At 42.3% G+C, this 27,389-nt stretch overlaps 2 long non-coding RNA genes across 8 annotated transcripts; one reads left to right on the top strand and one right to left on the bottom strand.

Moving 5' to 3' along the window:
• Nucleotides 1-207: 207 nt before the first annotated feature.
• On the bottom strand, nt 208-11,928 carry LOC106027329 (uncharacterized). 3 transcript variants are annotated; one of them, XR_010046136.1, is made up of 4 exons: nt 11,377-11,928; nt 7,281-10,290; nt 2,330-2,559; nt 208-1,537 (listed from the first exon to the last, which is right to left on the bottom strand). It is a non-coding gene; the product is annotated as an uncharacterized LOC106027329 (long non-coding RNA). The 3 variants fall into 3 exon arrangements; XR_010046135.1 differs by having other exon boundaries at nt 7,281-7,454; nt 8,807-11,922; XR_010046134.1 differs by having other exon boundaries at nt 7,281-11,921.
• Nucleotides 11,929-11,938: 10 nt separating this feature from the next.
• LOC101787509 (uncharacterized) lies at nt 11,939-25,984 on the top strand. 5 transcript variants are annotated; one of them, XR_010046131.1, is made up of 3 exons: nt 11,939-12,273; nt 21,853-23,350; nt 24,137-25,984. It is a non-coding gene; the product is annotated as an uncharacterized LOC101787509 (long non-coding RNA). The 5 variants fall into 5 exon arrangements; XR_010046132.1 differs by having other exon boundaries at nt 11,939-12,209; XR_010046133.1 differs by lacking the exon at nt 11,939-12,273 and having other exon boundaries at nt 18,331-23,350; nt 24,137-24,216; nt 24,797-25,984.
• The last annotated feature ends 1,405 nt before the right edge of the window (nt 25,985-27,389 follow it).

The raw sequence follows: 27,389 nt of genomic DNA on the forward strand, positions 1-27,389 counted from the left end.
GGGATGTAATCCTCACCCCTCAGTTCTCCTGGATCAGTGATAGGAAATCTTTTAGAGACCAAGGGCCCAAAATGCAACCAAAAGCTCACTCATTTATTATAGTGCCAACACTGCAATTAGACCTGAGTACTGACCTGAGGTTTTAGTTAGGAAAAAGAACTCATCCATTGACACATTTTGCCTTTAAAGAAAAATACAATCACAAAGTTTTCTATGACACAAACAAGTTTTTACTTAAAAGTGACAGTTAACATTTGGTATGCTTTCACAAAATTAATGATATCTTTGCTGGTGTATGCATACTGATAATTTGTCAAAGGTTGGCTCATTCTGCATTAGTTTCAGAGGAACACATGCAATTCTCAAGTCATCTGTTAATCTGTTTCATGTATCAGATTTAATAAGCTGAAAACAGTGGCCCACAAGCATAAGATGATCCAGAGTAACACAAGAATTCACCAGTGCTTTCATTGACTTAATTTTTTTTTGCTCTTTTTGAGACAGGATCTCACTATGTAGTTTAGTTTAGACTGCTCCCCAGCTCACTTTACAGCCCAGGCTGGTCTCAAACTTGCACCAGTCCTTCTGCCTCAACTTCCTGATTCCTGGAATTACAGGCATGCACCACCATGCATGGCCGATTTTAAATTATTTGGCAGAAAGTTCCACACTTCAAGGATTTTGTTTTTCACTTTAAAGATAGTAAAAATCAAACAAACCAAACAAAACAGAATAAACTCAATCAAAACAAAGCAAAAAACAAAGCAGTGAAATTGGCACAGAACTTCAAAGCAAGATATTAGGAAAACAATAATGGCTACCACAGTTCATCTCATTATCTTCACAATTGCTGTCCATTCCACAAGATATAGCAAAATCAAACCAAAAGAAAACAATAAAACCCATCAAACTGGAACACTGAAAAAAGCAAAACAATCAGAATGAAACAAAACAATGAGAAAAATATTGGATTTCAAAGATAAGATAGAAGAAAATCTCCCATATTTGCTATATTTCATTATGTTATCCTCCCAATAGATGCTCAGACCTTTGGTCCCAGACCTGCAAAGTCAAGCAAGCAATACAAGCATTCAGGTGCTTTTTGGACCTCAGTTGCTATCAGCTCAACATGTCCGCAGAACCAGCCAGTTGCTTATGGGAGAGAGCGATGCTGATTCTCAGCCCATGTGCTTGTGGTCTCACAGGAGGAGCTGACTTTTCTCTTCCTGGACCTCGCATGGCTTTTAAAGCTTGCCAGACAGCCTGGCTGGTTGTTTTCTTGGTGGGCTCCTCCTAGGCCCATTATGGCCCATTCTCGGGAGAAGCTGAGTTTTTTCCTCAGGATTTCGTTTTCAGAACTGCCAACTGTGCTGTCCTTTGTCATTCTTTCACACTCTGTCTTCTCAAGTGTTGCTCATTTGTCATAGAAATTATTTGTCCAACAGGTTTTTCTTGAAATTCCAATAATTGTATTTCCATATTTCCAAATCTAACCAGTGTTACGATGAACAATCAAGTTCTTCAAATTTGGCTTTATCTGGAGAAGAAAGAAAACACAGGGTGAGCTGGCTGTGTTGGCGCATGCCTATAATCCCTGCACTGAGGAGGTGAGGCAAGAGGATCTCTGCAAATTCAAAACTAGCCTGGGCTACAAAGTGAGCACAAGGTCAGCCTGAGCTGCACAGCAAGACACAGTTTCAAAAAACAAAAGCAAACAAACAAACAAAAAACCCCAGTGTTGTCTCCATGTCACAGAACTGTGAAAGTCTGGTACTAAGATTCTCCTTTGAAGCTACTACAATGGTAGCAAATTCTTTGTAGGTTTCCTGATGGCTTGTGGGATTGTCAGCAAATGTTGTAGAATTTTCTAAATGCATACTTAGAATTAGAAAATAATTCAGCTGCCTACTTTCAAGATCTCTTTCAAAAACCTGCAGTGTTGGATCAAATGTGTTGATATTACGATACATTTTTTCACCTGTTTTTCTAAACTTTGTAGTTTTTTGTTTAGTACACAGAAGTGTAGCATAAAATCTATGAAAACCGTGAGACTTTTATGTGAGGCCACATCAGTGACCTGTGGATATTTCTGCCATTTTTCATCCTAAACAGCCTTATTTCATCCAAGCAGCTGCAGATCTCCCCGGACACGTCAGCTGCTCAGCCATGGGACACCATTGTACCTAAGTAAATCAATACACTGAGCCATATTTTGCTATGCACAATAAAATTTAAAATCAGGCATCTACAGGAATATTTGTTTTAGAATGATAATTACAAGAACTAAGAGACTGGGAATAGTTCCAGTTTTCCTTCTAGAAACTCTCACCTTTCAGTTTCACCAAGTTTAGCAACACTTTTGTGGTTGGTGTCAAAGCGTCATCTGACACTTGATGTACAGTACCCAGCAGTTTCACCACACAGAGTGCACAGTGCTGTCCCACTGTGTGCAGTCACTCCAATGACTCTCTTCAGGCCTCCTGGGGTGATCTCTGCCATGTATTTTCAGTTTTGTGCTTTTTTTCCTCTTAGTCATTTTTTGGTTTTTAAACTTCATGTCTATGAAAAACATAAAAGTTTTTTAAAGGTAAAGCACCAAATACAAACCTACCCCTACAACAAAAATAGCTAATACTATTAGTTAACACTAAAGAATTGGGTGTTACCTGAATTCACAATCTATATCAGTGATTCTCAGTTGGGGTTCCTCTTGAATTTTCTGGCCATCAGCACAAGGAAGCAATGTTTTACTGACCAGCATCTTTTGGCCTGCCCTAAAAAAGGCATCTGAGTGCGTTGCCTACCTTGTGGGCTTTTGCTAGCATCACACCCAGGCCAAGCAAATATATCCTTGACTTTTTTTCATAAATTAGTCACACACAACTAAACATGATGCTGTTTATATATGCCAGGGGGACGGCATAACATTAAAAGTGTCTCTGTCTCTTAATTACAACCTCTTCATTAAAACTTAGATATTAAGTTTCAAATTTTCATAAGAAAACTCAAAGCTAAAATCTTGCATTAGTAAAAATAGATGTACTAAAACTCACACTTAATACGAGCAGAGTCAAAGGCCAAGGGTAAAGTGCCCTGTGTTGACAGGCAGAGAAAGATGTGGGGCAGGTACATGTCAAGAGGTGCCAAGGAGACCAGCAGTCACCAGAAGAGCTGAAGAACAAGACTCCCTTTGTGACCTCAAAGGGAGAATGACCATGTTAACACCTTGATTTCTGATTTTGAGTTCCCAGGCCTTTAAAGAACACATTTCTGCTGTTTTAAATCATTTGGTGTGTGGTACTCTAAGCTTTCCCTGGGAAGCTAATATAACAATTCACTGTGTGTGAGGCACTGCACCAAGTACTCCAGGTGACAGTGGGAAAGTAGCAAAGACCCTTCAGTGGGGGAGGCAGACTGTCCCCCTCTGTCCTTGGTGTGAAGTGAAAGCTTGTTTTCCCAGTCAGTGCCTGGTCAGGCATCATAGCTCGGCTCTTTGCTCATCTCTCTGTCAGCTTTCACACTTTGACAGCCCTCTACCCGGTTTGCAGTTAGATTTGGAAAACCTGAGATCTTTTGGGTCACCACACAGGCCATGGTGATCAATGCCTATGCTGAATCACGATCACTGTGGTCAGTTACACACCTGCACACCTATCTTCCCTCTAGGTTGTGAGGACCAGATGTCATGGGTTACTAAGTCTAGCGCCCTGCACATGCTAGACAAGAGCTCTACCACTGAGCGATGTGCCCAACACTGTCAGGGATTTTTAACATCACTTGTATTATTTAGCAAAGTGCCTGGCACAAGTGCCTAAAGACTACTAAAGAAACAGGTTAAGAACAAAGCTAACTTGGCATGCTACTACATGCCTGGAGAGCCAGCTGCTCAGAAAGCTTAGGCAGGAATACCATTTGACCTTATGAGTTTAAGGCTTGCCTCTCAAAAAAAAAAAAAAAAACAAGTCTCAAATAAGCAAAACAGATCACTCTGAGGTTATGAATATATCTATCTATATAGATAGATAGATAGATAGATAGATAGATAGATAGATCCACTTAAAGAGATGTTAGGAGTTTCATAGCCACAGAACTGTAATTGCCCTCAAACTAGCAATTACCCAAAAATACATCAACCTGTGAGTAGAAGAGACTGGCCAGGAGAAGGGACAAATCAAGGTGAGACTCAGAGTCGTGAGAACAAATACATCTGTAACTACATGAAACAGGTCATAGATGTAATGGCTTGTGGATGGATCAATGTGTAAAACTCACAAACATAAAGATAAGTGAAAAAGTCACACACACCCTCAGAAAACACAAACTGTAAGAGCACATACAGGGATATAAATGCACATGCATATGTATAACTGATAAAAACAGGACAAATTATTCTCTGGATAGTATTTATCTTGGGGGAGGAGAGGAGAAGCAGCCAGAAAAGAGGATAAGAGGTGGATGTTAATTTCATTTATGAACATTCATTGAATTCAACATTTTCCTTTCTTATTCCTTGTTACCAAAGCTTCACTTTCCTAGCTGCCTTCCTACGAAACTTGTCAAAGTTGACTCTCTGCTCCGTCTCCACCTCCTGGCCATTCTGTGAACTACAATGCTCTGCTAGAGAGAGTTCCTGACGCAGCCAGGCTGAGTGAGAGGGATTCTGGTTAATACTTTGGGCAGAAGACAAAGCCAGCCAATCAGCCAAGCCCTTCTAGTGTGCAAAAACCAGTTTAGGGGCCTTTTGTTCAAGCACACAACATCTCTCAGACCCAACACCCACATGTGCACTCAAATAGAGTGGGACAAATCCATCAACCTAGTCACCTCCTTCTGATTGCCATCTCTCCTAGGCACCACAGATCTCACTTACAAGTGCAGTTTGCAGGTCGTAAATATGAGGAGATATCTTTATCGCACTCTACATCTTAAAAACACCCTACACTCTTGGGAAAACAAATGTATTTAATATACTATGAGGTTAGCAATAATTAATAGCAACACTATGTAGAAACTTTAACATGTATTTACTTAGATTTTACTCATAAGGCAAAGTTTAGATTTTTTAATAAAATACAGAATTTGAGGATTAAAGGACGTCTATAGAAATCTCGTAAATATAGGAAACTATGTTAATGACCATATATATATATAGACTTATTACCCAATACAATTGTATCTCATTCATGTAGTAGCAAAATGCTTATTTAATAAATCCCAGTAGATGTAGATCAAGCTTTAAGTGCCAGGACCAACTTTAAAGAGATGTCTAGATATTTAACGGCTGCTTAACCTTTACATGTACACTGTGTGACAGAGAGCACCTGCTATTTTTGTATGCACTAAACGTATGCAGCCTTAACTCTGTACCTGACATTCTCCTGATCTCAACAACAATTTTCCTGGGATGGGGACAGAACAACCAACCACCAAAGCAGTGGTGCAGCTGCTCCCAGAGCTTTTCTTGTCTTGGTTCATTTAGGAAGTTGCCACAGTCCTCTGGGTCGCTCTTTGGGCCCTGTTTGTGTTTTCAAGAACTTTCTGACAATATGGGGACCATCGTAAGAGAGGCAGGAGCCACTGTGAGGGGTTTAAGAGTGGAGGAGAAAGAACTCCACATGCACCTTGGAAAATTAGTGATGCACAGCTGCAGAACAGGGTCAGGTCAGGGCGTTGGCAACACTAAGAGTGAGCAGCAGATGGAAGGGAGCTGCTTCCTGACCCAGGCTAACAGGATGCTTGCAGAGGGCAGGCCAGGCTCAACAGGCATGAGCTGCGAGATGGTGGAGGATGAGGACCCAATCAGATGTTAAGGGTGATCAGAAATCAGGGATGGAGGCTTATGGCCAGCTGAATTAGCAGGACACTTCCTAAGATTGGATAATGCAGATACCTGAGCCTGTCACAGAGTACATAGCAATTCTCCTCCATGACAAGACAGGAAACTCTACACAAGGCCCAGCATGAGTAGAGGTCCCCATCTCCTCTTTGTGAAGACTCCTCAGACCCTGTCAGGATCCTGACTAGGGTTTGGGCAAGGAGAGAATATTTGTCAGACACAAATGCAAGTGACACATGCCACTACCCAATACAATTCTTAAAAGTCAGGGCTGTGAAACAAAATAAAACAAAACCAGAAAGCTAAGATTAAGACTTCCTGAGGTAAGTCAGGAAATAGCTGTAGGAGAGTAGGCAAACCAGCTGAAGGTGATACTGCAGAATGTTCCTAGATTTAGAGAACAACTGAAGCTCTTCACCTCCTCCTCCAACACCCCTCACCCAGGAATGTCTTTGTTAACTAACAGTCAGATGCATGTGTGACTCAGGTGTCCGCCTAGGCAGGGAGCTGTCTCTGAAAATAACTCTGTGGGAATCCCCTGCAACAAACTTCACTGCATCTGCCTTATGGGGCTGCCTTGAGGAAGTGCACCTGAATTGCAACACTGTTTCCCATGTACTATTTTTTTAGACTTCTATTTTTCACAGCTGACACTGAATAACTAGTAAACATTCTTTTCCCTCTGCTGTTAAGAACGGCAATGTCCCACTGAGGGGAAGGAAGTGCAGGCAATGTGAGTTAGACACCACTGTTGGCCCATGAGAGATGCACACATGAAAATTGCTTTTTGTTTGTGTCTGTGATAGTTTGGATTGTAATTGTCCCTCAGAGATCCTTGTGGTAGAGGTTTGGTCATCAGCCTGTGGCACTACTGGGAAGCCAGCATGAAAGAATGTAAACACAACAACATATACAGAGCCTGGATGATAAAGATACAATTGTTCTCTCTGCTTGCTGCCTGCTGCTGCTGATGGGCCGATGTCTGCCTTCCTGCTGTCTCTGGGGACCTCACAAGCAATTTACCCCTTAGCCTCCTCAACTCTGATAGCTATAAAGGCAAGGGAGTAAAGTTCCCTCCAGCAAGGAGGGGGTTCTGAGTAGGATACCCACGAGGCAGTCTTTGTCTAGAAGTTTTAATGGGTTTAGAAAAGAGCTACCCTATGGAAGACTACCTACTTTTCAGGGTTCAATCTATGCAGTGTTGTGAGGAATCACTCAGAATGCTTCACATTTCAGGGATATCTAAAGACAACTGAGGACCTGACCCTGGTTGTCTGCATAGGCACACAGTGGGATATAGTTATGTGACCATGACTTAGCACAGGTGAACTTGTATGCACTGGATAGAACTCTACACAAGAATGTAAATATGAGATAACAACCTGGGTAAGAATTATACAATAAAAAAACACAGTGGTTCTCTGCTGTGCTCCACGCTGCCTACCTTTGTTGCTGATGTCTTGAACATGTACATTCTCTAATCTTGGGACCTCACGCATGAACATCTTCCTTGAGTCACCGAAGCAGGCCAACCAGTGTTCACACAGTGCCCATGCACAGGCCATGTACCCTCCAGCCAATGGCCTGCCAGATTATGCTCTGGAAAGGTCTGGAACAGCTGAAGGACAGTCAACAGATGTTTCGGTAAGGTCCCTGGAGGATCACAACTCAGCAGGCTCCATTTTGGACTTCAAGATTCTGTTTTGGGGCTGCTGGCCTTAAGGCCTAGTAGAATCCTAACTCCTATTTCAGTAATTCCTGTTACAATGATGTCAACCTAAATCAGTCACCCTGGAACCATGTCTACAATAAATCATTAATAGGAAAAGGGACGCTAAAAATGTACAAACAATAGTTACCTTTCTACACAGAAAAAGTGCAAATATTTCTAATTTTTTCTCCTTGTTTGTTGGACTTTTTGAAATGTGTGAATATTATCATAATTATCAAAACAATGATTAAGGGGCAAACAGAAAAAGAAAAATTAGAGGATGGGGAGAGGATTCAATGGTGAAACTTTCAAAGCCCCATTGCGTGGTGACCTGATTTAGGCCTCTGCTCCCTCCCACTGCAGGACAAGCCATTGTCCTCTTGTTTTTCTTAGGGAAACACAACAGCCTTGTTCTTCTTCCTTGATGGCCAGGGATGCATGGCTGAAGAATCAGCTGCAAACAGTTTCTCCTGGCCACCTCTGACTCAAGAACACCATGGAAATGCTGTTTCTCACCTCCAGTCTCTGTACAGCTGCTAAAATAAGTGATTGCTTTTAAGTGAGAAAATTAAGCATGGAAAAGTGACTGGATCTGTTTAAGGTCATTTCTGCAATTGTAGAGTCAGCATGCAGACCCTGTTCCTGGTATTTGACAGTCAGCTCCTGCCACCTGAGGCAAGGGATCATTCTGCTACAGTACATTGCTTGGGGACAAAAAAACTTCCATCAAATAATAGCAAGATTCTTAGCCTTGGACCTCTTGATTCATATTCCACATGCAAGAGTCTGAGCCTTGAAAATATCTTCAATCAGCTTGGACCTAAAACTACAGTTCCCTGGTCAGTCATTTGGACTGAACATCCACCATAGTACATTCCCATAGCTTAAATTCCAGGATAAGAAAGGGAGGGCTGGAATGTATCTTGAGGTAGAGACTTGCCTAGCAGTTAGAAGGTCTTGAGTTCCATGCCCAGCATGAGATTGTATAACTGCTTACAAGTGATTTTTAAGACCAGAGGGAGAATGAAAACTGGACAGAGGAACACTATTTGCTATAATAAAGCAAAAGAAATGACAAGCTTAGTGCCTACACTAAGGAAATCTGATGAGACCTCATTTCACTATAGAGCCTTATAAGTAGTGAAATTCTGTGTGATACAAATCTAAAATTGTGTGCTACTGCTTGTTTTCTTTCTGTCAACAAAAGTGCACCATTTTTGTGTCAGACATTGAGGTGAGTACTGAGAAACAATGATTACCTGTTGTTTTAGTTACTTTTCACTGGTTGTTGAGACAAAATACCTGATGCCCAACATGAAAGAATGAAGGGTTTATTTCTTACAGATTGGAGGTTTCAGTCCATCCTCAGTTGGCTCCAAGGCAAAATGACATGGCTGAGAGGCAGCAGTTTGTGGTGGATACAAACAGCAAGCATGAACAGCAAAAGAGAAAGGCAGGCCTTCTTCCCACAGGTACACTGTATGTTCGCTCCACCCCTGTGTAGATGTAGCACTCATACCACCAATCTAAGTGTTAGACAATGAACCATTCAGAAATGCTAGATTTGGCCACATCCATGATTGCATGAGGCTTGAATGGTCACTGACATAAACCATGACACCAGTAGAGACAAAGAGCCTGCTCTCATACTCTCACCACAAAGCTTACAGTCTATTGATATTTATCAAATCACTATCCAAATATGGGCTGAGCATTCCTAATATGAAATCTGAAGTCTGAAATGCTTCAAAGTCCAAAACTTTTTACTACTGATACAGTGCCAAAAGTAGAAAATTCCACAGCAAGAAATTTTGTTTTCAAACACAAAATGTTTTTTAATTAAGATTATTGGCACATTTTAGGTGTAAATTATGATCATGTTAACCACGGGAAATTTGTAGCATACATGATATGAATCTTTTTTCTCCATTCCCCTACCTTTCCTTCAAGTCTCTTCCCCTCCTTATTTATGAAAGGTTTGTTTCTTTCTTTTCTCATTAATTTTTTTTGCCTTCCTTCCTTTCGCCCTCCTCCATCCCTAATTCCCCATCTCATTAGATAACATTCACAATATGTATTTTATTTTGGTTCTTATCTACATTTTCAATTTCCCACAACAGGAAAACAACTCAGTACACATGTTAAACATGACATTATTAAAAATATAATGTAAAATTATCTTCAAGCTATGAATATGAAGTATATATGATCTATAAATAAATTTCATGTTTAGACTTGGATCCCATCCTCAAGATAACTTATTATATATATGCAAATTCTCCAATAAACCAAAAATTCACAAATTCCAAACACATCTGGTTCCAATCATTTTGTATTAGGGACAGTGAATATGCAGATGTTTAATTAACAATCTTATGGAAGAAGTACAAGGGCTGATCAAGATATACTAATTATAAAAATAAAACAAATAAACAGCTAATATTAAAAATTTTTAAATTTACTACAATAAAAGATATGTGCCCATTAATTCTCCTTTAAAAAATACCTCCTTAAAATAAATAAAATACACCTCCTTGCTTCAAAGACACTTCTTCATTTGTTCTTGCTTTTTTGAAGCAGTTTTGGAAGTCCACTTATACAATTGTCTACAAATTGAGATAAATAATATAGTGACTGATGCTGCTGAGTGCCATCCAATGGAAAGGACAGCTCATAAATATATTTTGGTGTGTCCTCACCCACCTGATTCATCAGATCTGGACCCTTGTGACTTCTGACTTTTCTGCAAAATCAAAATGACCATGAAAAGTAAATAGTTTGAATTGATTCAAGACATTGAAGCAGCCACAACAGCAAAGCTAAGATCCTTATAAGAGGACATCCAGAATTGATTCAGAAGAAAAAGGCAAGAATGATGGAATAAGTGCATTCAAATGAAGGAGGAACTGGGTGTGGTGGTGCACACCTGTAAACTCAGCACTTGGGAGGCTGAGGCAGCAAAATCTGAGTTTGAGACTAGCTTGGGCAACACAGTGAGTTCAAGGACAGCCTGAGCTGCATAGCAAAATCCTGTCTTAAAAAACCAAAAAACAACAAAAAAGAACACCTAGCTGATTGGTTTAGCACAGTTTTGTGTTTGTGTTTAGATTACTGACTTACTAAAGATGGAAGACCTTCCCTGTGTATGGTGGGCAACCAATAGGCCTGCATCCTGGATGCAGTAAAAAGAGAAAGTAAAATGTCTGGCTCTGCCTCTTCAGAAGAGTTCGAGTGCTTGCCATCACCTTAGGTGTCATTTCCAGTCTCCTAGCACAGATTCTTTTGCTTCCTGCCAGGGACTCTTCCAGGACTCTGCAGTGAGGTCCAGGACTCAGACTATTGACTGGATCTTTTGCATCTCCAAGGAGAACATGGCCCTTTTGTGTTCTCCACCTGACTCTGCAGATGGCCTTCCTAAGACTCCTCTGTAAATCCTTTAAGTGTCACACACACACAAATTAAATCTGACCCTCTAGTGAACCCTGACAAAAACTGCCTCTACTACCTGTGCAACCTCCCATGAACAATTTGCTGCCTCACTCATGTGAAAAATACAAGGCAGAACTGTAGTGGTGCTGTGCTAACTATGGGTTAGTTAATGGAGGGGTTGGTGTGAGGTCTCTTGGGTTAAAATTCTATCCACTGCTTTGTCATTGGAAAAGGTATTAAATATTGGTGTCTAGGCTCACACAGCTATGAAAATGAAGATAATTGCTAACTCACACTCTTGTAAGAATTAACATATGTAAAGTGCCTCAGAGAGGCCCTGGCCTGACACAATAACTGGTACATATGCTTGTTATTATGTTATATTAACATGTAAACATACTTTTAAGTTATGAAGACATTAGACGACAGATACCGAAAGCACTCCTTTCTCTGCAATAAAAGAAAGGCAACAAAGCAAATAACAATGGCATCTGAGCACTTGCTATATGCTAGGAACCATGGGAAGATCTCTGCAGGGTTTCATTGGATCTTTACAGCAGTGCCAAGGAATGACTACTGCCATTCATCACGGTTCGTTTTTTGAATAAAGTAAACCCCACAATATTTCACAACAAAATAATAGGAGAATAACAATAGTGGAAATTGAGGCTGTGAGAAGCATAGCAGTGTGCCTAATGTATCAGGGCCAGAAGTTTTGAGTCCAGACATCTATAAATTCCAAGCCTCAGACTCAGTCCACTCCTCTGCTTTGTCTCACAGTGGGCCTGGGGTTCAGGGTCTCCCAGAAGCCTCATCAGAGACCTCCACCTGCAGCCAAACCCTGCTTCAGTGGGGACCTAACCCCCACTGCCAGGTCCACTGCCTCATTCTAGTCCCACTGGCAGGCTTGCACCTACTTGGCCCCAGCTTCTGGCCCCGCCCCTCACACCGCTTCGCCCTACCCCCCAGCCTTGAGTGAAGGTTCCGCTGCCCCCGCCCCTCCCCCAGGGGGCCGCGCCCTGGACGCCCGGATCCGTGCACCTCCACATCCCGCTCTGTCTCGCCCATCCCCCAGCCTCGCCCATCCCCCAGCCTCGCCCTCGCAGCTATTGCTGGTCTTGTGTGTGGAGTCGCCATTTTGCTGGTAGAGATGCCATCTGGAGACCGCAGCGCTCCTCTTTCCTCGGCCTAGGCTGCTGTGGGGCGGGGGATGGGGCCTGGGGCCTGGGCCAGGTAGGCGGGCGTGAGCCGGGGGCGAGCGGCGGTGCGGCCTGGTGGCCCCGACGTTAGCGGCGCAGTGAGTCCTGCCGGCGGGTTCGCGGGCCGGGGCGGCAGCGGGACCGGCGCTCGGGGCGACCCAGCCTGGGTCCTGAAGGGCCCCTAGCTTCCTTTCTCCCTCCTCTCCGTCAGGGTTAGAATGGCCAGGCCTCGTGTGCAGCCCCGGGGTCTTGGCCCAGCCAGGCGCTGTTGGGAGCCCAGCCTAGCTGTGGGAACTGAGGCAGGCAGCTCAGGTCTCACATGGCCTCTGCTGTCAGTGAGCCAGGCCATGCTGAGCCACTGATATTTACCCCCAAAATGACGATTTTATTCCACTCGGAGCTCCTCCCTGCAGAGACAGAGAGGACCTAGATGTTACAGAAAGGTAGCAGTTATTATTCTACCTGGACATGCTTTGGCTCAAGTCCCTTCCATTGATAGGGGGGTTTCTGCTTCTTTTCAAATTGGCGCCACTTGGGTGTTTAGGCTTTGTGAGGAGTCTGAATGTGGCATGGGGCTTTGAGGGATGAGCCAGTGTGATCAGCAGTTCAAAAATTTAAATCCACAAATAAAACTAATTCACCAACATTGTTGAACCTGCTGCAGGATACCCATCTTGTCCATATTCGGCTGTCTCTAACCATTACTCCCCTGTTCTGCTCACAGCATTTATGTATTTGCATAGTGTTGAATATTTATATTATATGCATAGGTAGAGTTTTACTTAGTTATCCTGTTACTGACCATGTATACAAATCTAGTTCCTCTTAGAAAAATTGGTGTTGAGCATGTATCTTTTTTCTTGGGATAAATTCCGGAAATTGGAAATAGTAAATCAAAGTTCTGTGTTCTTTCCCTGGCGCTTGATATGAATTGCTTCCTAAACAAGACATGTTTAAATAGACGACTTTCAAAATCTAGGTATTTGTCCAGTTATCTGGACAAATTTGGTGTTCAGCAAGGTGTTGAGTTCTTTTCTGTGCTGGCTAAGAAACAGGCCACACAACCTACTGTTTGATTTTGTTTTTAAGTCATGTATCATGTTCATCCTTTTGTTTTGATTGACTATTTTTTTTATTTGGTTTTATTCCCTTTAAAATAAATTTTTAAAAAAATTTTCTTGCTATGCATGGTGGCGCATGCCTGTAATCTCAGCACTCTCAAGGGTTACACAAGAGGATCACAGAGAGTTCCAGGCTAGCCTGAAATACATGGTGAGTTCAGGGTCAGCCTGCAGTACGTAGCAAGATGTTGTCTCAAAACAAAACAAACTAATAAGTACTTTTTTCCTCTTTTCTTATTTTATATAGCACAAGTAGATGGTAAAACAGAAAATATGAAAACATTTATAGATTAAAATTTTCATAACAGAATAGTTATACAATAATGATTCTTATACTGTGTTCAGTGATCCCAGGGAATTCTCCATGAGCTGTATGCCCATATACTTTAGTTTTTTTTTTTTAATTTTTAAGACAGACTTTAAATAATTTACTCAATTCCCCAGATTGGGTTTAAACTTGTGGTCCTCCTACCTTAGCCTCCCAGAATGCTGAGAGTGCAGGTATAAGGTATCTTCACTTGGCAATTCACAATAATTATGTATGTTTGTGGGATGACATGCACTTGTGATCTATGGCTCCTTTGTAGAAAGAATCAATCAAGTTAATGTGTCTACCACCTTACCTACAGATTGTTTCACAGTGAATGGGACTGCCAATCTCATTGTTTAGCAGTTTTGAAAGCTATACTTCTTATTAACTGTGGTCACCATTCAGTTTATTGTAAAATTGAACATTTCTTCTCCATTGTGACTGAGACTTTGTATTCTTGGGTGAATATCCTCCTTTCCCCCTCCTTCATGGAATTGATCATTTTTTTAAATCAATGTGCCCAAGAAAGGTGTGGAGGCTCAAGATAGTTGGGGCACACTGCTCTCCAGAAGACCAGGTGATGGTGCTCTACAGCCCCTCACATCGCTCCCAGTTTGTCTGTGTTTTTTCCTTAACATAATTCTGTGAATTATAGCGCATGGCCATGCACTGAACTACACTAAATTCTGTTTTAAAATTCTTTTTTATATTGAGCCAGGGTTTCCATAAGTAGCTACACTGCTGAGACACCATTCTTGAACATAGATTCTTACATGTCTGTGTGTGGACGCACATTGATGTCAGAGACATTGCATTTTCAAAGTCAGTATCCTCTGACTTTGAACACACATCCTTCTCTCATCCATGTATTATTTCATGATCAGATTCCTTGTCCTCTTACCCTGTGGCCCAGAGAGATCAAGCTCAGCATCTGCACAGCTTTTCCTGGTTCTCCTGACCCACACTGATGCCCCGCACCTTCTACGTTGAGGGTAGCAAGGATCACATTTTCCTCCTGCTTCAAGCAGTGTTGTGAACAACAGTCTTGAAAAGAAAGCTTGAAAAGTTATACAGATCTCTGTGTAGGATAAATCTCTATTTTTAGACCTCAAAGTCTGGGGACACCTGTGAGAGCTGTGATGGGAGCTTCTGGACAGGGCTCTGCCCCACCCACCATGTTCTTCTCAGTACTGTTCAGCACTTGCCTTAAAGTCTGCCATCAGATGGGATCACAGCACATGTCAGGGATGTATTCCTGAATGAATCACCCTTGTGGGGCCCAGCGTCTTCTCCATTTGTTGGCCACACTTGGTGGTTCTCTTTTGAGTTAGAAGAATTTTTCATCTCTCACAGAATGGACTCATAGACACCTCTTTGACACCTCTAATACAAACTCTCTGCCTATTGCTTGTAAGGAAAGATTTCTTATTGTGGATTCTACATTATTCTTTTTCTGTTTTTCAAATGCAGTGAATCAGATCTTTCTCTCTCCCTTCTATCATGGGAAAGCTTTTCCAACATGAAAAGATCAGTAGATTTCTTACATTTTCGCTGTAGATTTTGGTTATTTGGGATTTTCTCTTCTATGAAAAAGCAATGGTAGCCAGTCTCCTCCAGTAATGTTTGGCCAAACATAATCTGATGCTTGAATATTAACGACCCAGAGTAGCAAATCACAGTGAGAGAAAAATCAGAGGTGGGTTGGGACTAGTAGAAGAGTACAGGCATATGGATGAGTCCAACACTGAACAGAAAGCTAGAAATCAATAGATGTAGAAATTGTACAAGTTGATGATGTCCTTATGTGCTACTGAATTGAACATGTTGAAACTAATGACATCTTAACTTTTAATTAAAATTATCTTAGACTTTAATGTTGAGAACAATTATAGATAATAAGACTAAAATGAAAGCTGAAAGAAATACAAGGGGTACAAAGGAAAGAAGGGGAAGGGAACAGAGGTTCTCTGCAGCACTTGGCTGGAAGTGGAGCTCAGGATTCTTGCCATGGAGCTAGTAAAAGCGCCAGTTCTGAAATTCCTTAAGAAAGGGTGCCTAACCTTAGTTTTCACTTTGATCCCAGAGCTGGCGAGGTCACTGGAGTCCAGCTGGCACAAATTCTGCAAGTCCGACTTCAGGTCATCAGGTACTAGCCTTGCATCAACAGAAGGAGAACAATCACCAACTGTCCTTGTTCCTTGCAGGCCCGAGAACTTCACAGTGCCTGTCACAGACAGCTCTGTGCACAAATCCACCCCAGCAAAGTTTCTCATTCTTCCTTGACCCACTCACTTGTACATGCCTCAGGCTTGCCAGAGATCCCAAGTCTGGCAGTCTTTCTCCATGTAAAGTGTCTTATGCAATCCCCAGAGGCCCACAGACCCAGGCCAATCCCTCCTGAAGGCAGGGCTCAGCTTCAGTGAGCTCAGGTTGGTCCAATTCAGCTGGGGCATCTTGTGGAGTTGAACACCAGCCTCCTGCTCCAGTTGCAGAGAGACCAGCCCAACCTTCTCTCTGCCTTGAATTGGGCAGTGCTGGCTCAGGAAGCCTTCACCTGCTGAAAGAAGTCCCTAATAGTGCTGAGACCACCTGTCCTCTGTTCTTGAGGAAAGCACGAAATGCATCTTCCTTTCCCACCCTCGTGGTGTGTTGTCTCTGTGAGAAAAAGAATGGTATCTGCAGTGTTACTCTACTCGTGCTTACTCTACAGGGTTGGTGCACTTTAAATATCAGTGAAGTGAGTGAACAGAGGGAGTGTGTTCTGCCTGCCATCATCTTCAGTTCATATAGTGATGTATCATCCCATTCTGTGTACCTTCTTGGGACACCCCTTCCCCTAATATGTGTTCAAATGTACAGAGGCCAGGAAGTTAGGCACATTTACGGTAATGTGGATAGTACCTGATCTGTTCTTCAGAGGGACTTGTGTCCTGGATAACATGGAATCACAAGAGAGCAGTGGTTACATTTGCTCTGGTCACTGCATCATGGTCACAGCTTAGTAAATTGATGATTAAAGGCACTCACCAGCTCCCTCCATGATGTCTGTGTGGAATTGTGCCCCCTGGTATTCCCCAGAGATTCCTGCTATGGATACCATGGTAGCCAATAGAATGACACTCTGGTGTCCTTTATAATGAAGAGAACAGCTTCAATCAAGTGACAGGCCCTTGGTAGTAGGCAAAGCTTCCCTAAGGCTAAGAAAAAAGACAGTGCAGGCAGGGTCACAGCTCTGAGGGGAAAGACCTGGGTTTAGACCCAACTCCTCCTTCTGACTTCCTAAGACAAGACACCGTGCCTCTCAGAACCTTCACAGAGTGTCCTCCTGCACTACAGAGGTTACCCTGGCATCTACTTCCTAGGGACCTTATTGGCAATGTGAGATGACAATTGTAATGCCTTTGGGCTGATATCACATAGACATACTGTACAGAATTAGAGGTTAAATCCAGGAAGGGGTGCAATGGATGTGGAATACAGTGCACATAGGCCTGGCCCCCACTGCCTGGTGGCAGAAATGACACACAACTTCTGGACGTATTCCCTGGTAGTATTGTGAAGGGGCGGAATTTCATTGATTCAGTCATCTTTATGTTCCCTAAATATCGCAATTTCTTCTACGTATTGGTGTTATGCCCTCAAGTTAGGAACTCACACAGGCTAAGCAAGAACTATGGATGGAGTTGCACCCCAAAATCTACTGGCAGTGCTTCTATATTCACACCTATGTGAGTCACCACACCCATGACTGGTCCTACTCAATAGGTGACAGCTAACTTTCTGATGGCTACAACGTGAGTAATCCATTCCCTACCTAATGGGCCTCACTTAGTTATTTACTATTATTAGTGTTATTGTTTTGCATTAGCACTGAAATTGAGCCCAGGGCTGCATGCATTGTCAGCAAGTATTGTACACTGAGCTGTCTCACCAGCTCCTGACTCATTCTTAAATAACCAAATATGGTAGACATCATGTGATGCAAATATTAAGGTTCACACATAAAATAACTGTGATCCACCTCCTGTTCTTTCCCTCTTATGTTCTCTCCTCCTTTCCAGTATTTATTTTTCTCCCTCTCTGGATCTCTGGCTTGGGGGAAGCCACTGCTCGCTCTGCAGCTTCTCTGGAGAAGGTTTAGATTCATCTCCTGAAGGGAGAGATGTTGGCGAAGTGGAAGCGTGTAAAGTGACTTCACCTTGGGTGGTTGTTTTATCAATTTGAGGGGCTTGGCAATGCTGTGTAAGTAGCTCCAAGATTAGGTTCCAGTAGGCAAAGGCTGTAACTGGGACCTTTTCAGGGCCAAAGACCCGATAGTAATCCTTTAATGCATCTCCTACTCTTTTCCATCTTTTTGCATCAATAGAGCCCTCTAAAGGAAACCAAGGGCAAACCTTATGAATAAATTGAAAATACTGCAATAAGTCTTTTTCTTTAGCCTTTATCCCTCTTGTCTTTAAAGCTTTACTTAAACTTGATACAAAGCATTTATGGTCGCTTAATGCCTGACCCATGCCAGAGAAAAGGGAAAAGGATTGCTGTCCACTTACCATGACTCTAGCGGTGCAACAGGCTCCTGCGTAGCGTTGGTCACAAAACTTTTAGTTTCACTTCAATGCGTGTGTCTCAGGATGGCTCCCTCATTGAGCCCTTCATGCCAAGAGCCTCATGACAGGCGCCACTTGACCCGGCCTGCAGGTCAATTCAGATCTGTGGGGCAGTTTCCTGGAGAAGGGATGGGGATTAACACAGACAGGGCCAGACACAGAGTGTCAGAGACAAGTCAAGGGAGTCCAATTAAGTCTCATTTATTAATAAAGTGGTCACTGGTTTTATATGGCAGGGGTGGGCTGGTGGGACACGAAGAGGCTATGGGGTAATCTCTGATGGGTCATCATCATGTCTGTGTATGTGACGTAAGTAGGAGAGGACTATGGTTAATATAGGCAGGTGCATTATGTGCCCATAGGAGGGAGAGGCGGGGAGACAGCAGTGGGGCAGTTGCACCACTCCCTACAACAAATAAATAACCTAATGCTACATCTCAAGTTTCTAGAAAAGGAGGAGCAAGTCAAACCCAAAGCTCATACAAGAGAGACAATTGTAAAGATTAGAGCAGAAATTAATGCAATTGAAACTAAAAAAAATGCAGAAAATTAACGAATCAATGAGTTGGTTTTTTTTTTTTTTGAGAGAGAGAATAAACAAAACTGATAACCTTCTTATTAAGAAAAAGAAAAAATTCAAATCCACACAATAAGGACTGAAAAGATGGAAATTAGTACAGATGCCATGGAAATTCAAAAGATCATGAACACATACTTTGAAAATCTCTACTCACATAGAGTCAAAAACACAGAGGAAATGGACAGATTTCTAGAAACATGAATTATTGAGGCTCAATCAAGAAGATATAACAATTCTGAGTAAATCAGTATCAGCTACTGAAATTGAAAATGATTTATCAACTTACCAACAAAGGAATATCTAGGTCCTGATATATTCACGGCTGAATTTCATAAGGAATTTAGAGAATACCTGACTCCAATATTTCTTAAACTCTTCAATGAAATTGAAAGAGAAACAGTCCTCCCTAACTCATTCTTGGAGTCAAGTATCACTATGATACCATTAGAGAAAGACACAACCAAAGCGGAAAAATACAGACCAATCTCACTAATGAACACTGATTCAAAGATTCTCTATAAAATATTGGCAAATAGAATGCAGCAAATCATTGAGAGGATTATGTAGCATGACCAACTGGGATTGATTCCAAGATGGCAGGCATGGTTCAAAATATGCTAATCAATAAATGTAATACTCCACATCAACAGAGCCAAAAATAAAAATCACGTGAACTTCTCAATAGATGCAGAAAAATCTTTTGATAAAATCCAACACTTGTTCATGATGAAAACCCTACAGAAAGTCAGAATAGATGGTATCTACCTCAGTCTCATAAAGACCATTTATGACAAACCTACAGCCAATGTTATGCTAAGTGGACAAAAACTGAAAGCCTTCACACTAAAATCAGGAACAAAAAAAATGATGTGCACTATCACCACTCCTATTCAATATAGTTCTGGAACTATTAGCAGAGCAATCAGACAAGATGGAGAAATAAAGGGAATAAAAATAGGAAAAGAAGAAGTTAAGTTATTATTTGCAGATGACATGATACTTTGCATAGAAGACCCCCAAAAATCTATTAAAAGCCTATTAAGATGATAAACAGCAGCATACCTGGATAGAAAGTCAATACTCAAAAATCAATAGTATTCCTGTACACAAAATCTCCAAGAGAGAGAAATTATGAAATATCGCCTTTCACAATAGCATCAAAAAAATGAAATACTTAGGAATCAACCTATCCAAGAATGTAAAAGACCTATATGATGAAAATTATACTACTCTAAAAAAGGAGATTGAAGAGGATATTAGAAAATGAAAGGATATTCCTTGATCATAGTTAGGAACAACCAACATTGTGAAAATGGTGAAACTCTCCAAACTGTTATATATATTCAATGCAATCCCAATCAAAATATCATTAACACACCTTACAGATCTAGAGGAAATATTCCCCCAAATTCATCTGGAAACAGAAGAAACCTAGAATAGCAAAGGCAATACTGGACAACAAAGACAAAGAAGGAGGCATCTCAATTCCTGACTTGAAACTATACTGCAAAGCCATGGTGATAAAATCAGCATGCTGTTGGCAAGGAAATAGACCATAGGATCAGTGGAACAGATAGAAGATATAAACACTGCCACAGAGACACTCAGCCACCTTATATTTGACAAAGGAGCTAAACATGTTCACTGCAAGAAAGATAGCCTTTTTAATAAATGGTGTGGGAAAAATTGGCTTTCCACATGCTGAAGACTAAAACTAGACCCATGCCTATCACTATACATTTAACTAAAGTCAAAATGGATCAAGGATCTAAAAGTTAAAAAAGAAACACTAAATCTACTGGAGGACAAGTTAGGTAGAAATCTTGGAGACATAGGGCTAGGCAGAGAATTCATGAATAAAACACAAGCTGTATGGGAAATACTTCAAAAAATCAACAACCAGGATCTCATATTATTAAAATGTTTTTGAACTTCAAAGGAAATCACCAACAAAGTGAACAGAAATCCCACAGAATGGGAAATAATTTTAACTAACTATCCTTCAGACAAGGGATTCATATCCAGAACATATAAAGAATTGAAAAACATCAAATCCCCCAGATTCCAAGACCCTCTCCAAAAATGGGCATCAGAGATGAATATACAGTTTTCAGATGAAGGTATACAAATGGCAAATAAATATATAAAGAAATATTCACCATCATTGGTTGTTCAAGAATTCCAAATTAAGACAGCATTGAGATTTCATCTCACTCTGGAAAGAATGGCCGCCATCGAGAAATCAACTGATAACAAATCTTGGTGAAGTGCACCACTGCACTTCTCCACTGTTGGTGTAAGTGCCGACTGTTGCAGCCACTGTGGAAATCAGTATGGAGATTCCTCAAAAACCTAGGATTTGAAGTTCCATTCAATCCTGCTTTTCTTCTAGGAATTTTCAAAGAAAAATTGAAAATGTCATGTCACAGTGATATATGTGCACTCATGTTCATTGCACAATTTGTGATAGGTAAATCTTGTAAACAACCAAAATGCTCATTAACTGCAGAGTGGATGAAAAGAATGTATTTTTACACAATTGATAACTACTCAGCTATAGAAAAGGATGATCTTGAGGCCTTTATTGGTAAATGTAGGCAAGTTGACAATGTGCTCATTAGTGAAATTAAAAGACTCACATTAGTAAATATCACATTATCTCTATGGTGTTAAAAGTAATAAAAAAAACTGACCAAGTAATGAGATCCAAAAAGTATAAAATATTGCAAAGGAGAAAGGGAAAATAGTGTTCTAAAGGAAATAATGATATGTATAATGTGTAAGATAGATGCCCATATTACTACATTTCTGTGAGATATTGAAAAGAAGGGTTTGTACTGCCTATGTTTAAGTAGTTAGCCACTTTTTACACTTTGTTTTTGTAACTTTAACAACTATTTTTAAGGTGACAATATATAATGTATCATCCAATGGTTTTATGATGTTAAATTTTAAAAATTTCTCTATTCTACTTTTTTTTTCTATTTTGTTTCCTTTCATTTTCTTTAAATAAAAAATTTTTTAAAAAAGAAATGAATCTGGTATTCTCTACCCTCCAGGCCTTGCAGCAGGATCTGCTCATGCAGTGATGGGAATCCTTGGGATCCACCTGACTCTGCATGGCCATAAGCTGCACTGTGGTGGGATTAGTGGTATTATGCTTTACATTTATTGTTGTCGTGGTCTTTGTGTGCATGAGTCCACCCTAGGGGTCACTTACAATAAACACATTTTCCCTCATCTTTCAATTGGTGGAATATGGGAAACCACTTCACAGTGCTTCAGCCCCAAAGACTTTGAGGACATGTATGGACCTCACCTAACTAATTAGCATATGAACAGCATGAACACAATTCTATAAGCATGACTTATCATAGACAGCCATGGATATGCTGAAGCTTGTAACAGTACACAAGAATGCATTCCCTGATACGGATGGAGATATATATATAGAGAGACACTTGCTTACTGCTATTGCTAATGTTGGCTCAGGTGGTTTATTTTCTCTGGGCATCTTACCCACTAAAATACCCATTCACCTCCCTAACTCTGAGAAAATCCCATACCACAGACACAGGGAACTTTAATACCCCACAATACTAAAGTTGTGTGTGATTAACAGCCCCTGTGCCCTGTTCCAAGGCATTCATCACATCCTGAGGCGCAAATCTCTGTGGGGTACAACTTTAGAAAGAGATCGAGTTTCATGCCTGTGCCTTGGAGATCATTTCTTGATCTATGTGATAGACATTTGCCCCACTTCCATACCTACTCTGTACCCCACAAGGCATTAAAGTTCTCAAATGTTCTGACCTGGACCTGGAACGTAGCTCCCCACAGAGCAGACATGCAGTTCTCCAGCAGACTGGTTGGAGCATGGTCTCAGGTGAGTCAGTCCCAGGCTGGAGGCCAAGGACAATAGTGTCTGTTGGCCCCACTCTCACACAATGGAGCTTCTTACCAGAATATCTTAGCCTCCCTTGATCCCTGAACCCGTGGGGACTCACTTTTTCTATGTGTTATAGTGTGTTAAAACCAGGCACAGCATTAAGGCATGGTAGTGACAACACATGTCTAGCACAACCCCTCCTGAAGGTGGCTCCCCATGGACTCTGCAAGCCATCTATTCTCAACATATTGTACCATCTTGGAGCTGATCACACTGAGGAAGTGCACAGAACAAGGGCAGGAGCAGGTGCTGGATCCCACAGAGGTAGGCAGCCCTTCTCTGTGTGTGGACCTCAGTGCCTGTCAGGGCATCGGGATGGCCCTCTTGAATGAATTAGGGAGATCCCTGCCTGGTGGTATTGAGTCAGGGTGGCAGTGGACACTGGCTGTGTCTGGCAGCCAAATGGGGCAACGCAGAGTGTATACCACTGCCACCTGCTCAAGACATCCTTCCACACTAATTCTTTTGTGGTTCCCCTGCCAGACTTTTTCTACCCTCCTTTTCCACTCCAATCTTCCTTGGAACTTTGAATGGAATCAAAGGAGGAGGCACTGCATGTGTAGCTGCCCAAAGTCTAGATGTCACTGTTCTCTGCTGTCACCCAAAAGGTATGGTGGTTGACAAAATCAGGTGTCCATCATTGAGAAACTTGGGGCCTTTTTCTGCTCTTCCATCTTCTATTCCCTAATTCCTCAGGCATCCATCCCTCCTCCTGTTATATATCATTCTCCTAAGAGCACACAGCTAGGCTTGTGCTAACCCTGGTTGGCCTGGGGGCTGCTCTGTGCCCCTTCCATCCCTTTTTGTCCCAGAGAGAATCCTGTACCCACAGGTATGGCTGATGGGTTATCACTTAGAGCAAGCTTAATCCATCCTGTGTTGTGCTTGGTCCAGGGCCTAGGATTGAGGTTACTATGAGCCCCTAATGTTGGTTCCCAGATCTAGAAGTTCTTCTTAGAACATGGTGCTTAGAATTTAGGTCTCAAGGTCAGTCTGAAAACCCCTATCTGTGGAGCATCTAAGGAGCTGACCTAAGCATTGGGTTACCATGTGATGCATGCGTATCTGGATATGTGGGGAGACAAATGCAGATACTCCTATCTGGCCGAATCGAGGTAGAAACAGTAACTTTGAAATGGCTCCTGTGGGGTGGGCAGAATTGGATCTGGCCAGGGACTAAAGGCTTAGTGCACCAGACTTTGAAGCAGGGACCAAAGATCTGGACCACACATTGGAAGGGAGGGAAATAAGGGTGCCCAAGCCCAACTGTGTCTGGGGACAAATTCCACCCCACTGTTACCATGAGTCTCTGTCCTTTCCCAAGACCAACTGACTGTGTTATAAGGCCTGGCAGTGTCATCACTCTGCTACTAGTATGTCTCTGGTTCTTTCAGGAGTGAACAGCACCCAGACAGGAGATGGCCCAAGGCTTACATGTGTATAACGTGCCACTGTCTCAGGGACTGACTCTCAGGTAAGGTGGTCATGGCCATTGCCATTTCTGTCTTGCCTGCTAGTTGCCAGGTGCTGCTGTGTTCTCACTTTTCTGCCATTGACTCCAGAGGCAAATACCTAGTGTTCAGGTCCAGGTGTCAGGGAGGCTTTACCCAAGTGTAGTGGGAGGAGGCAAACATCCTTGAGATGCACAATGGGCCGGCTGAGGTCTGAGTGGCTGCAGAGTGGGGTGAGAATCCCATATATTTCCTTCCCCACCATATTGATGCTAGGGTCTTGGTGTACAGTGCAAAGTTCCTTCCAGGTAACTGTCACTTTTTGCTAAATCTTTCTGTCTCACAACTCATCATGAGATCCTTAATTATTTTTATTAGTATATTTTTATTAATAGCTGTTTACAGTGTTTACTGATTATTTTGATGATAGGTCCATGGCACATGTGATGGGTGGAATGGAAATTAGGCCCTACCTTGTGCATAATGGTACAATCTGTCAACCAGTGACTGTTCTCAAGCTGTGTGTGTATGACAAAGTATGTCATATATAAAAAGTATGCTGATAAAAGAATGTTGAAGGCTCTGCTAATCTTCTCCACCCAGACTGCCTGGCACTAGCTCAGCCTTCAAAACTTGGTGGGAGAGGCAGGAGAGAAAGGTAGAGGAAGATAAGGTGCTTTCTCCTCCAAGACAGCAGATATACAGAGGTAAGGGGCACTTTCAGCTGTCACTGTTAGACCCACTTCTGAGCCTGTATCCTGAGGCCAGAGAGGAGACAGCAGTTTTGATTGCTTTGCTAGAAATGAGGAGTCTGAGCAGAGCTACAGAGACAGGGCTTGGGAGCCACACTGAGGGCTCCTCCAGATTTGTCTGCATTTGGTTTTCACTTTCTGTTCCATGACTCAGTCATCACCAGCTTTTGGCAGTGTGGGTTCACTTGTCTCCCCAAGAATGAACTGCTTCTGGGGATCTCGGGCAGCCAGCACACATCTAGATTTCTATGTGTCTGTGTTAGGTTGGGCATAGAGCAAAGTATAAAAGTACATGTTCCTATGATAGTAAGATTGGTGCCAGAGACTCCATTACCAAGGACTTAAAGCTCATGCTTTGCTCTTCAGGTTTGCATCTGCATGAAGCACCCATTGCTTGCCAGCTAGAGTGCATCTTTCCTGTGTCAGGCTTCTCATCTGTTGCTCTTTTTTTCCCACATGTCAGAAGTGGATTTTCTTGCTTTGTGTTTGGTTTATAAATCATTGTATACTTTATTAGTACCTGTTTACAGTGTATACTGTTTATGTTGGTTATAGGTCTATGGCTCATATGATATGTAGAATGGAAATTAGGCCCTACTTTGTGTATAATGGTACAATCCATCGACCAGTGACTGTTCTCAAAGTTGCCTGCACTGAGCATACATCTCAGGGCCAAGACATGGTGAGCACAAGGTGCTGCTTTGTCTGGATTTTCTTTTCTTTATATCAATGCAATGGGCAATGATGTAATACTTGGGAGCTTAGCCCAACCTTAACCCTTACACTAACCTGAACCGTAATCCTAACTCTAAGCCTAAAAAGTCACTGCCAACATTCTCTGGCCAAAGAAAACTTGATGTGGGACAAGACAGCAGATATACAGAGGTAAGGGGCACTTTCCTGTGGGAAATGTAACATAGATTAATTATGAGGATGTAAGATCAGTTGGGGTTCGGACAGAGCAGAAGGGGAAAGAAAAGAAAACATCTTTGGGTAAAAAAATTTGAAGAATATATTCTGGAATTGAACAGTGGTGAAATTTGCACAACATTGAGAATGCACTGATTACTTTAAACCATACTAAAATCTTACATTTTATTTATATTTGTTCTAACACATATCTCTGGGAAATAAGAGTAGCAGTGAATAGAATGATAAATAAATCTGGAAGAGATGGGAATGGCAGGTCTGGGTCAAGAGCTGCAAGGAGGTAGAGTTCAAGAAAAAAGCCCTGCTGTGGAGCCACCAGGAGGTCCAGCTCTGTAGCTGGTGGACAAGGGAATCCAGGTGCCTGCTCTTGCTGTGGGGCCAGAGCTTGTGAGGGAGCTGCAGGTAGAGCTGGCACAAGGTCAGCAGGTTCAAGTTCTGCATGGCCTGAAACTGGCTCAACAGTTCCAAGAAGAGAAAAGATGACCAACTGTCGATGGGTTTCTTGGGGCAAAACCTTCCCACTGGCTGTCAGAGGGAGCCATGTGCACCAACATAGCCCAAGCAACACAGTTGTAGATTACATCCCCCCACTGACTGCTGAGAGTCTCATGCTCCTTGGTCCCCAGCATCTGTGTGCTTTGCTGAGTTCCAAGGCCCATCCCCTCCCACAAGCCCACATCCCACATCCCAGGGTTACTTACCCTAGGGTCTCAGCCTTGGGGGGTTCAGGAGTCTCTAGCTGGTCTAGGAGAAGCTCAGCCTGGGGATCCACATGTGAGTAGAGTTCCAATGCAGAGTCAAGCACAGAAGAGGTGGACCTGGTACAGGGAAGAAAGGAGCAGAGTGAGAGGCCTGGTCTTTCCTCCAGCACTACATGCATAACTCACCTGTAGGGAGGTTGTATGAGCCTCCTGCCCAGGCTGTACAGGATCCAGCCACACCCTTTCCCACCCACAGTGAGGCAGTATAGGCCTAAGGAGACCTTAGTGGCTGAAAGAAATCTCCATGGGAGGGAGCCCTTGCTTAGTTGTATCACATGTCTACTTTCTTCAGGGAAGCCTGACAGTGCTTCCCTGCCCTTCCCCAGTGCAGGTCAGCTTGGTGAAGGTGAGAACTGGAACCTTCCCTGTCTTTGCACTCAAGGGCTCAGGGCTGCCACTCCATGAATATCTGATAAGTGAGGAGTAAGTTGGTGTCTCTCCTGCCTCTCTGCCATCTCTAGCTCAGGCAGTGATCTATTGTCCAGTTCTCTTTGCCTCTGTATAACTCCTTGAGCATGGTCTATACCCTCATCTGGGAGACGTGGGGACCAAAACAATGGCCTTGAGGTGAGCAGTATCTGTTCTGTTGCCAAGGGTGACTCTGGACTCCAAAGAACATCAAAACTCAAAAGGCAGTTGTTGCACCTGCTCTGATTACAGGATTATGGTCAATACCCAGAAAAACGTCTGCACACAGTGTGTCTTCATGTACATTTGTGGGTTGATTACACTTGTCTTTCATGACATCTGATA

This window comes from Cavia porcellus, unplaced genomic scaffold (assembly GCF_034190915.1).
Source record: "Cavia porcellus strain 051 isolate PalLab524CR breed Dunkin Hartley unplaced genomic scaffold, mCavPor4.1 scaffold_205, whole genome shotgun sequence".
In the NCBI taxonomy this organism is placed as follows: Eukaryota; Metazoa; Chordata; class Mammalia; order Rodentia; family Caviidae; genus Cavia; species Cavia porcellus.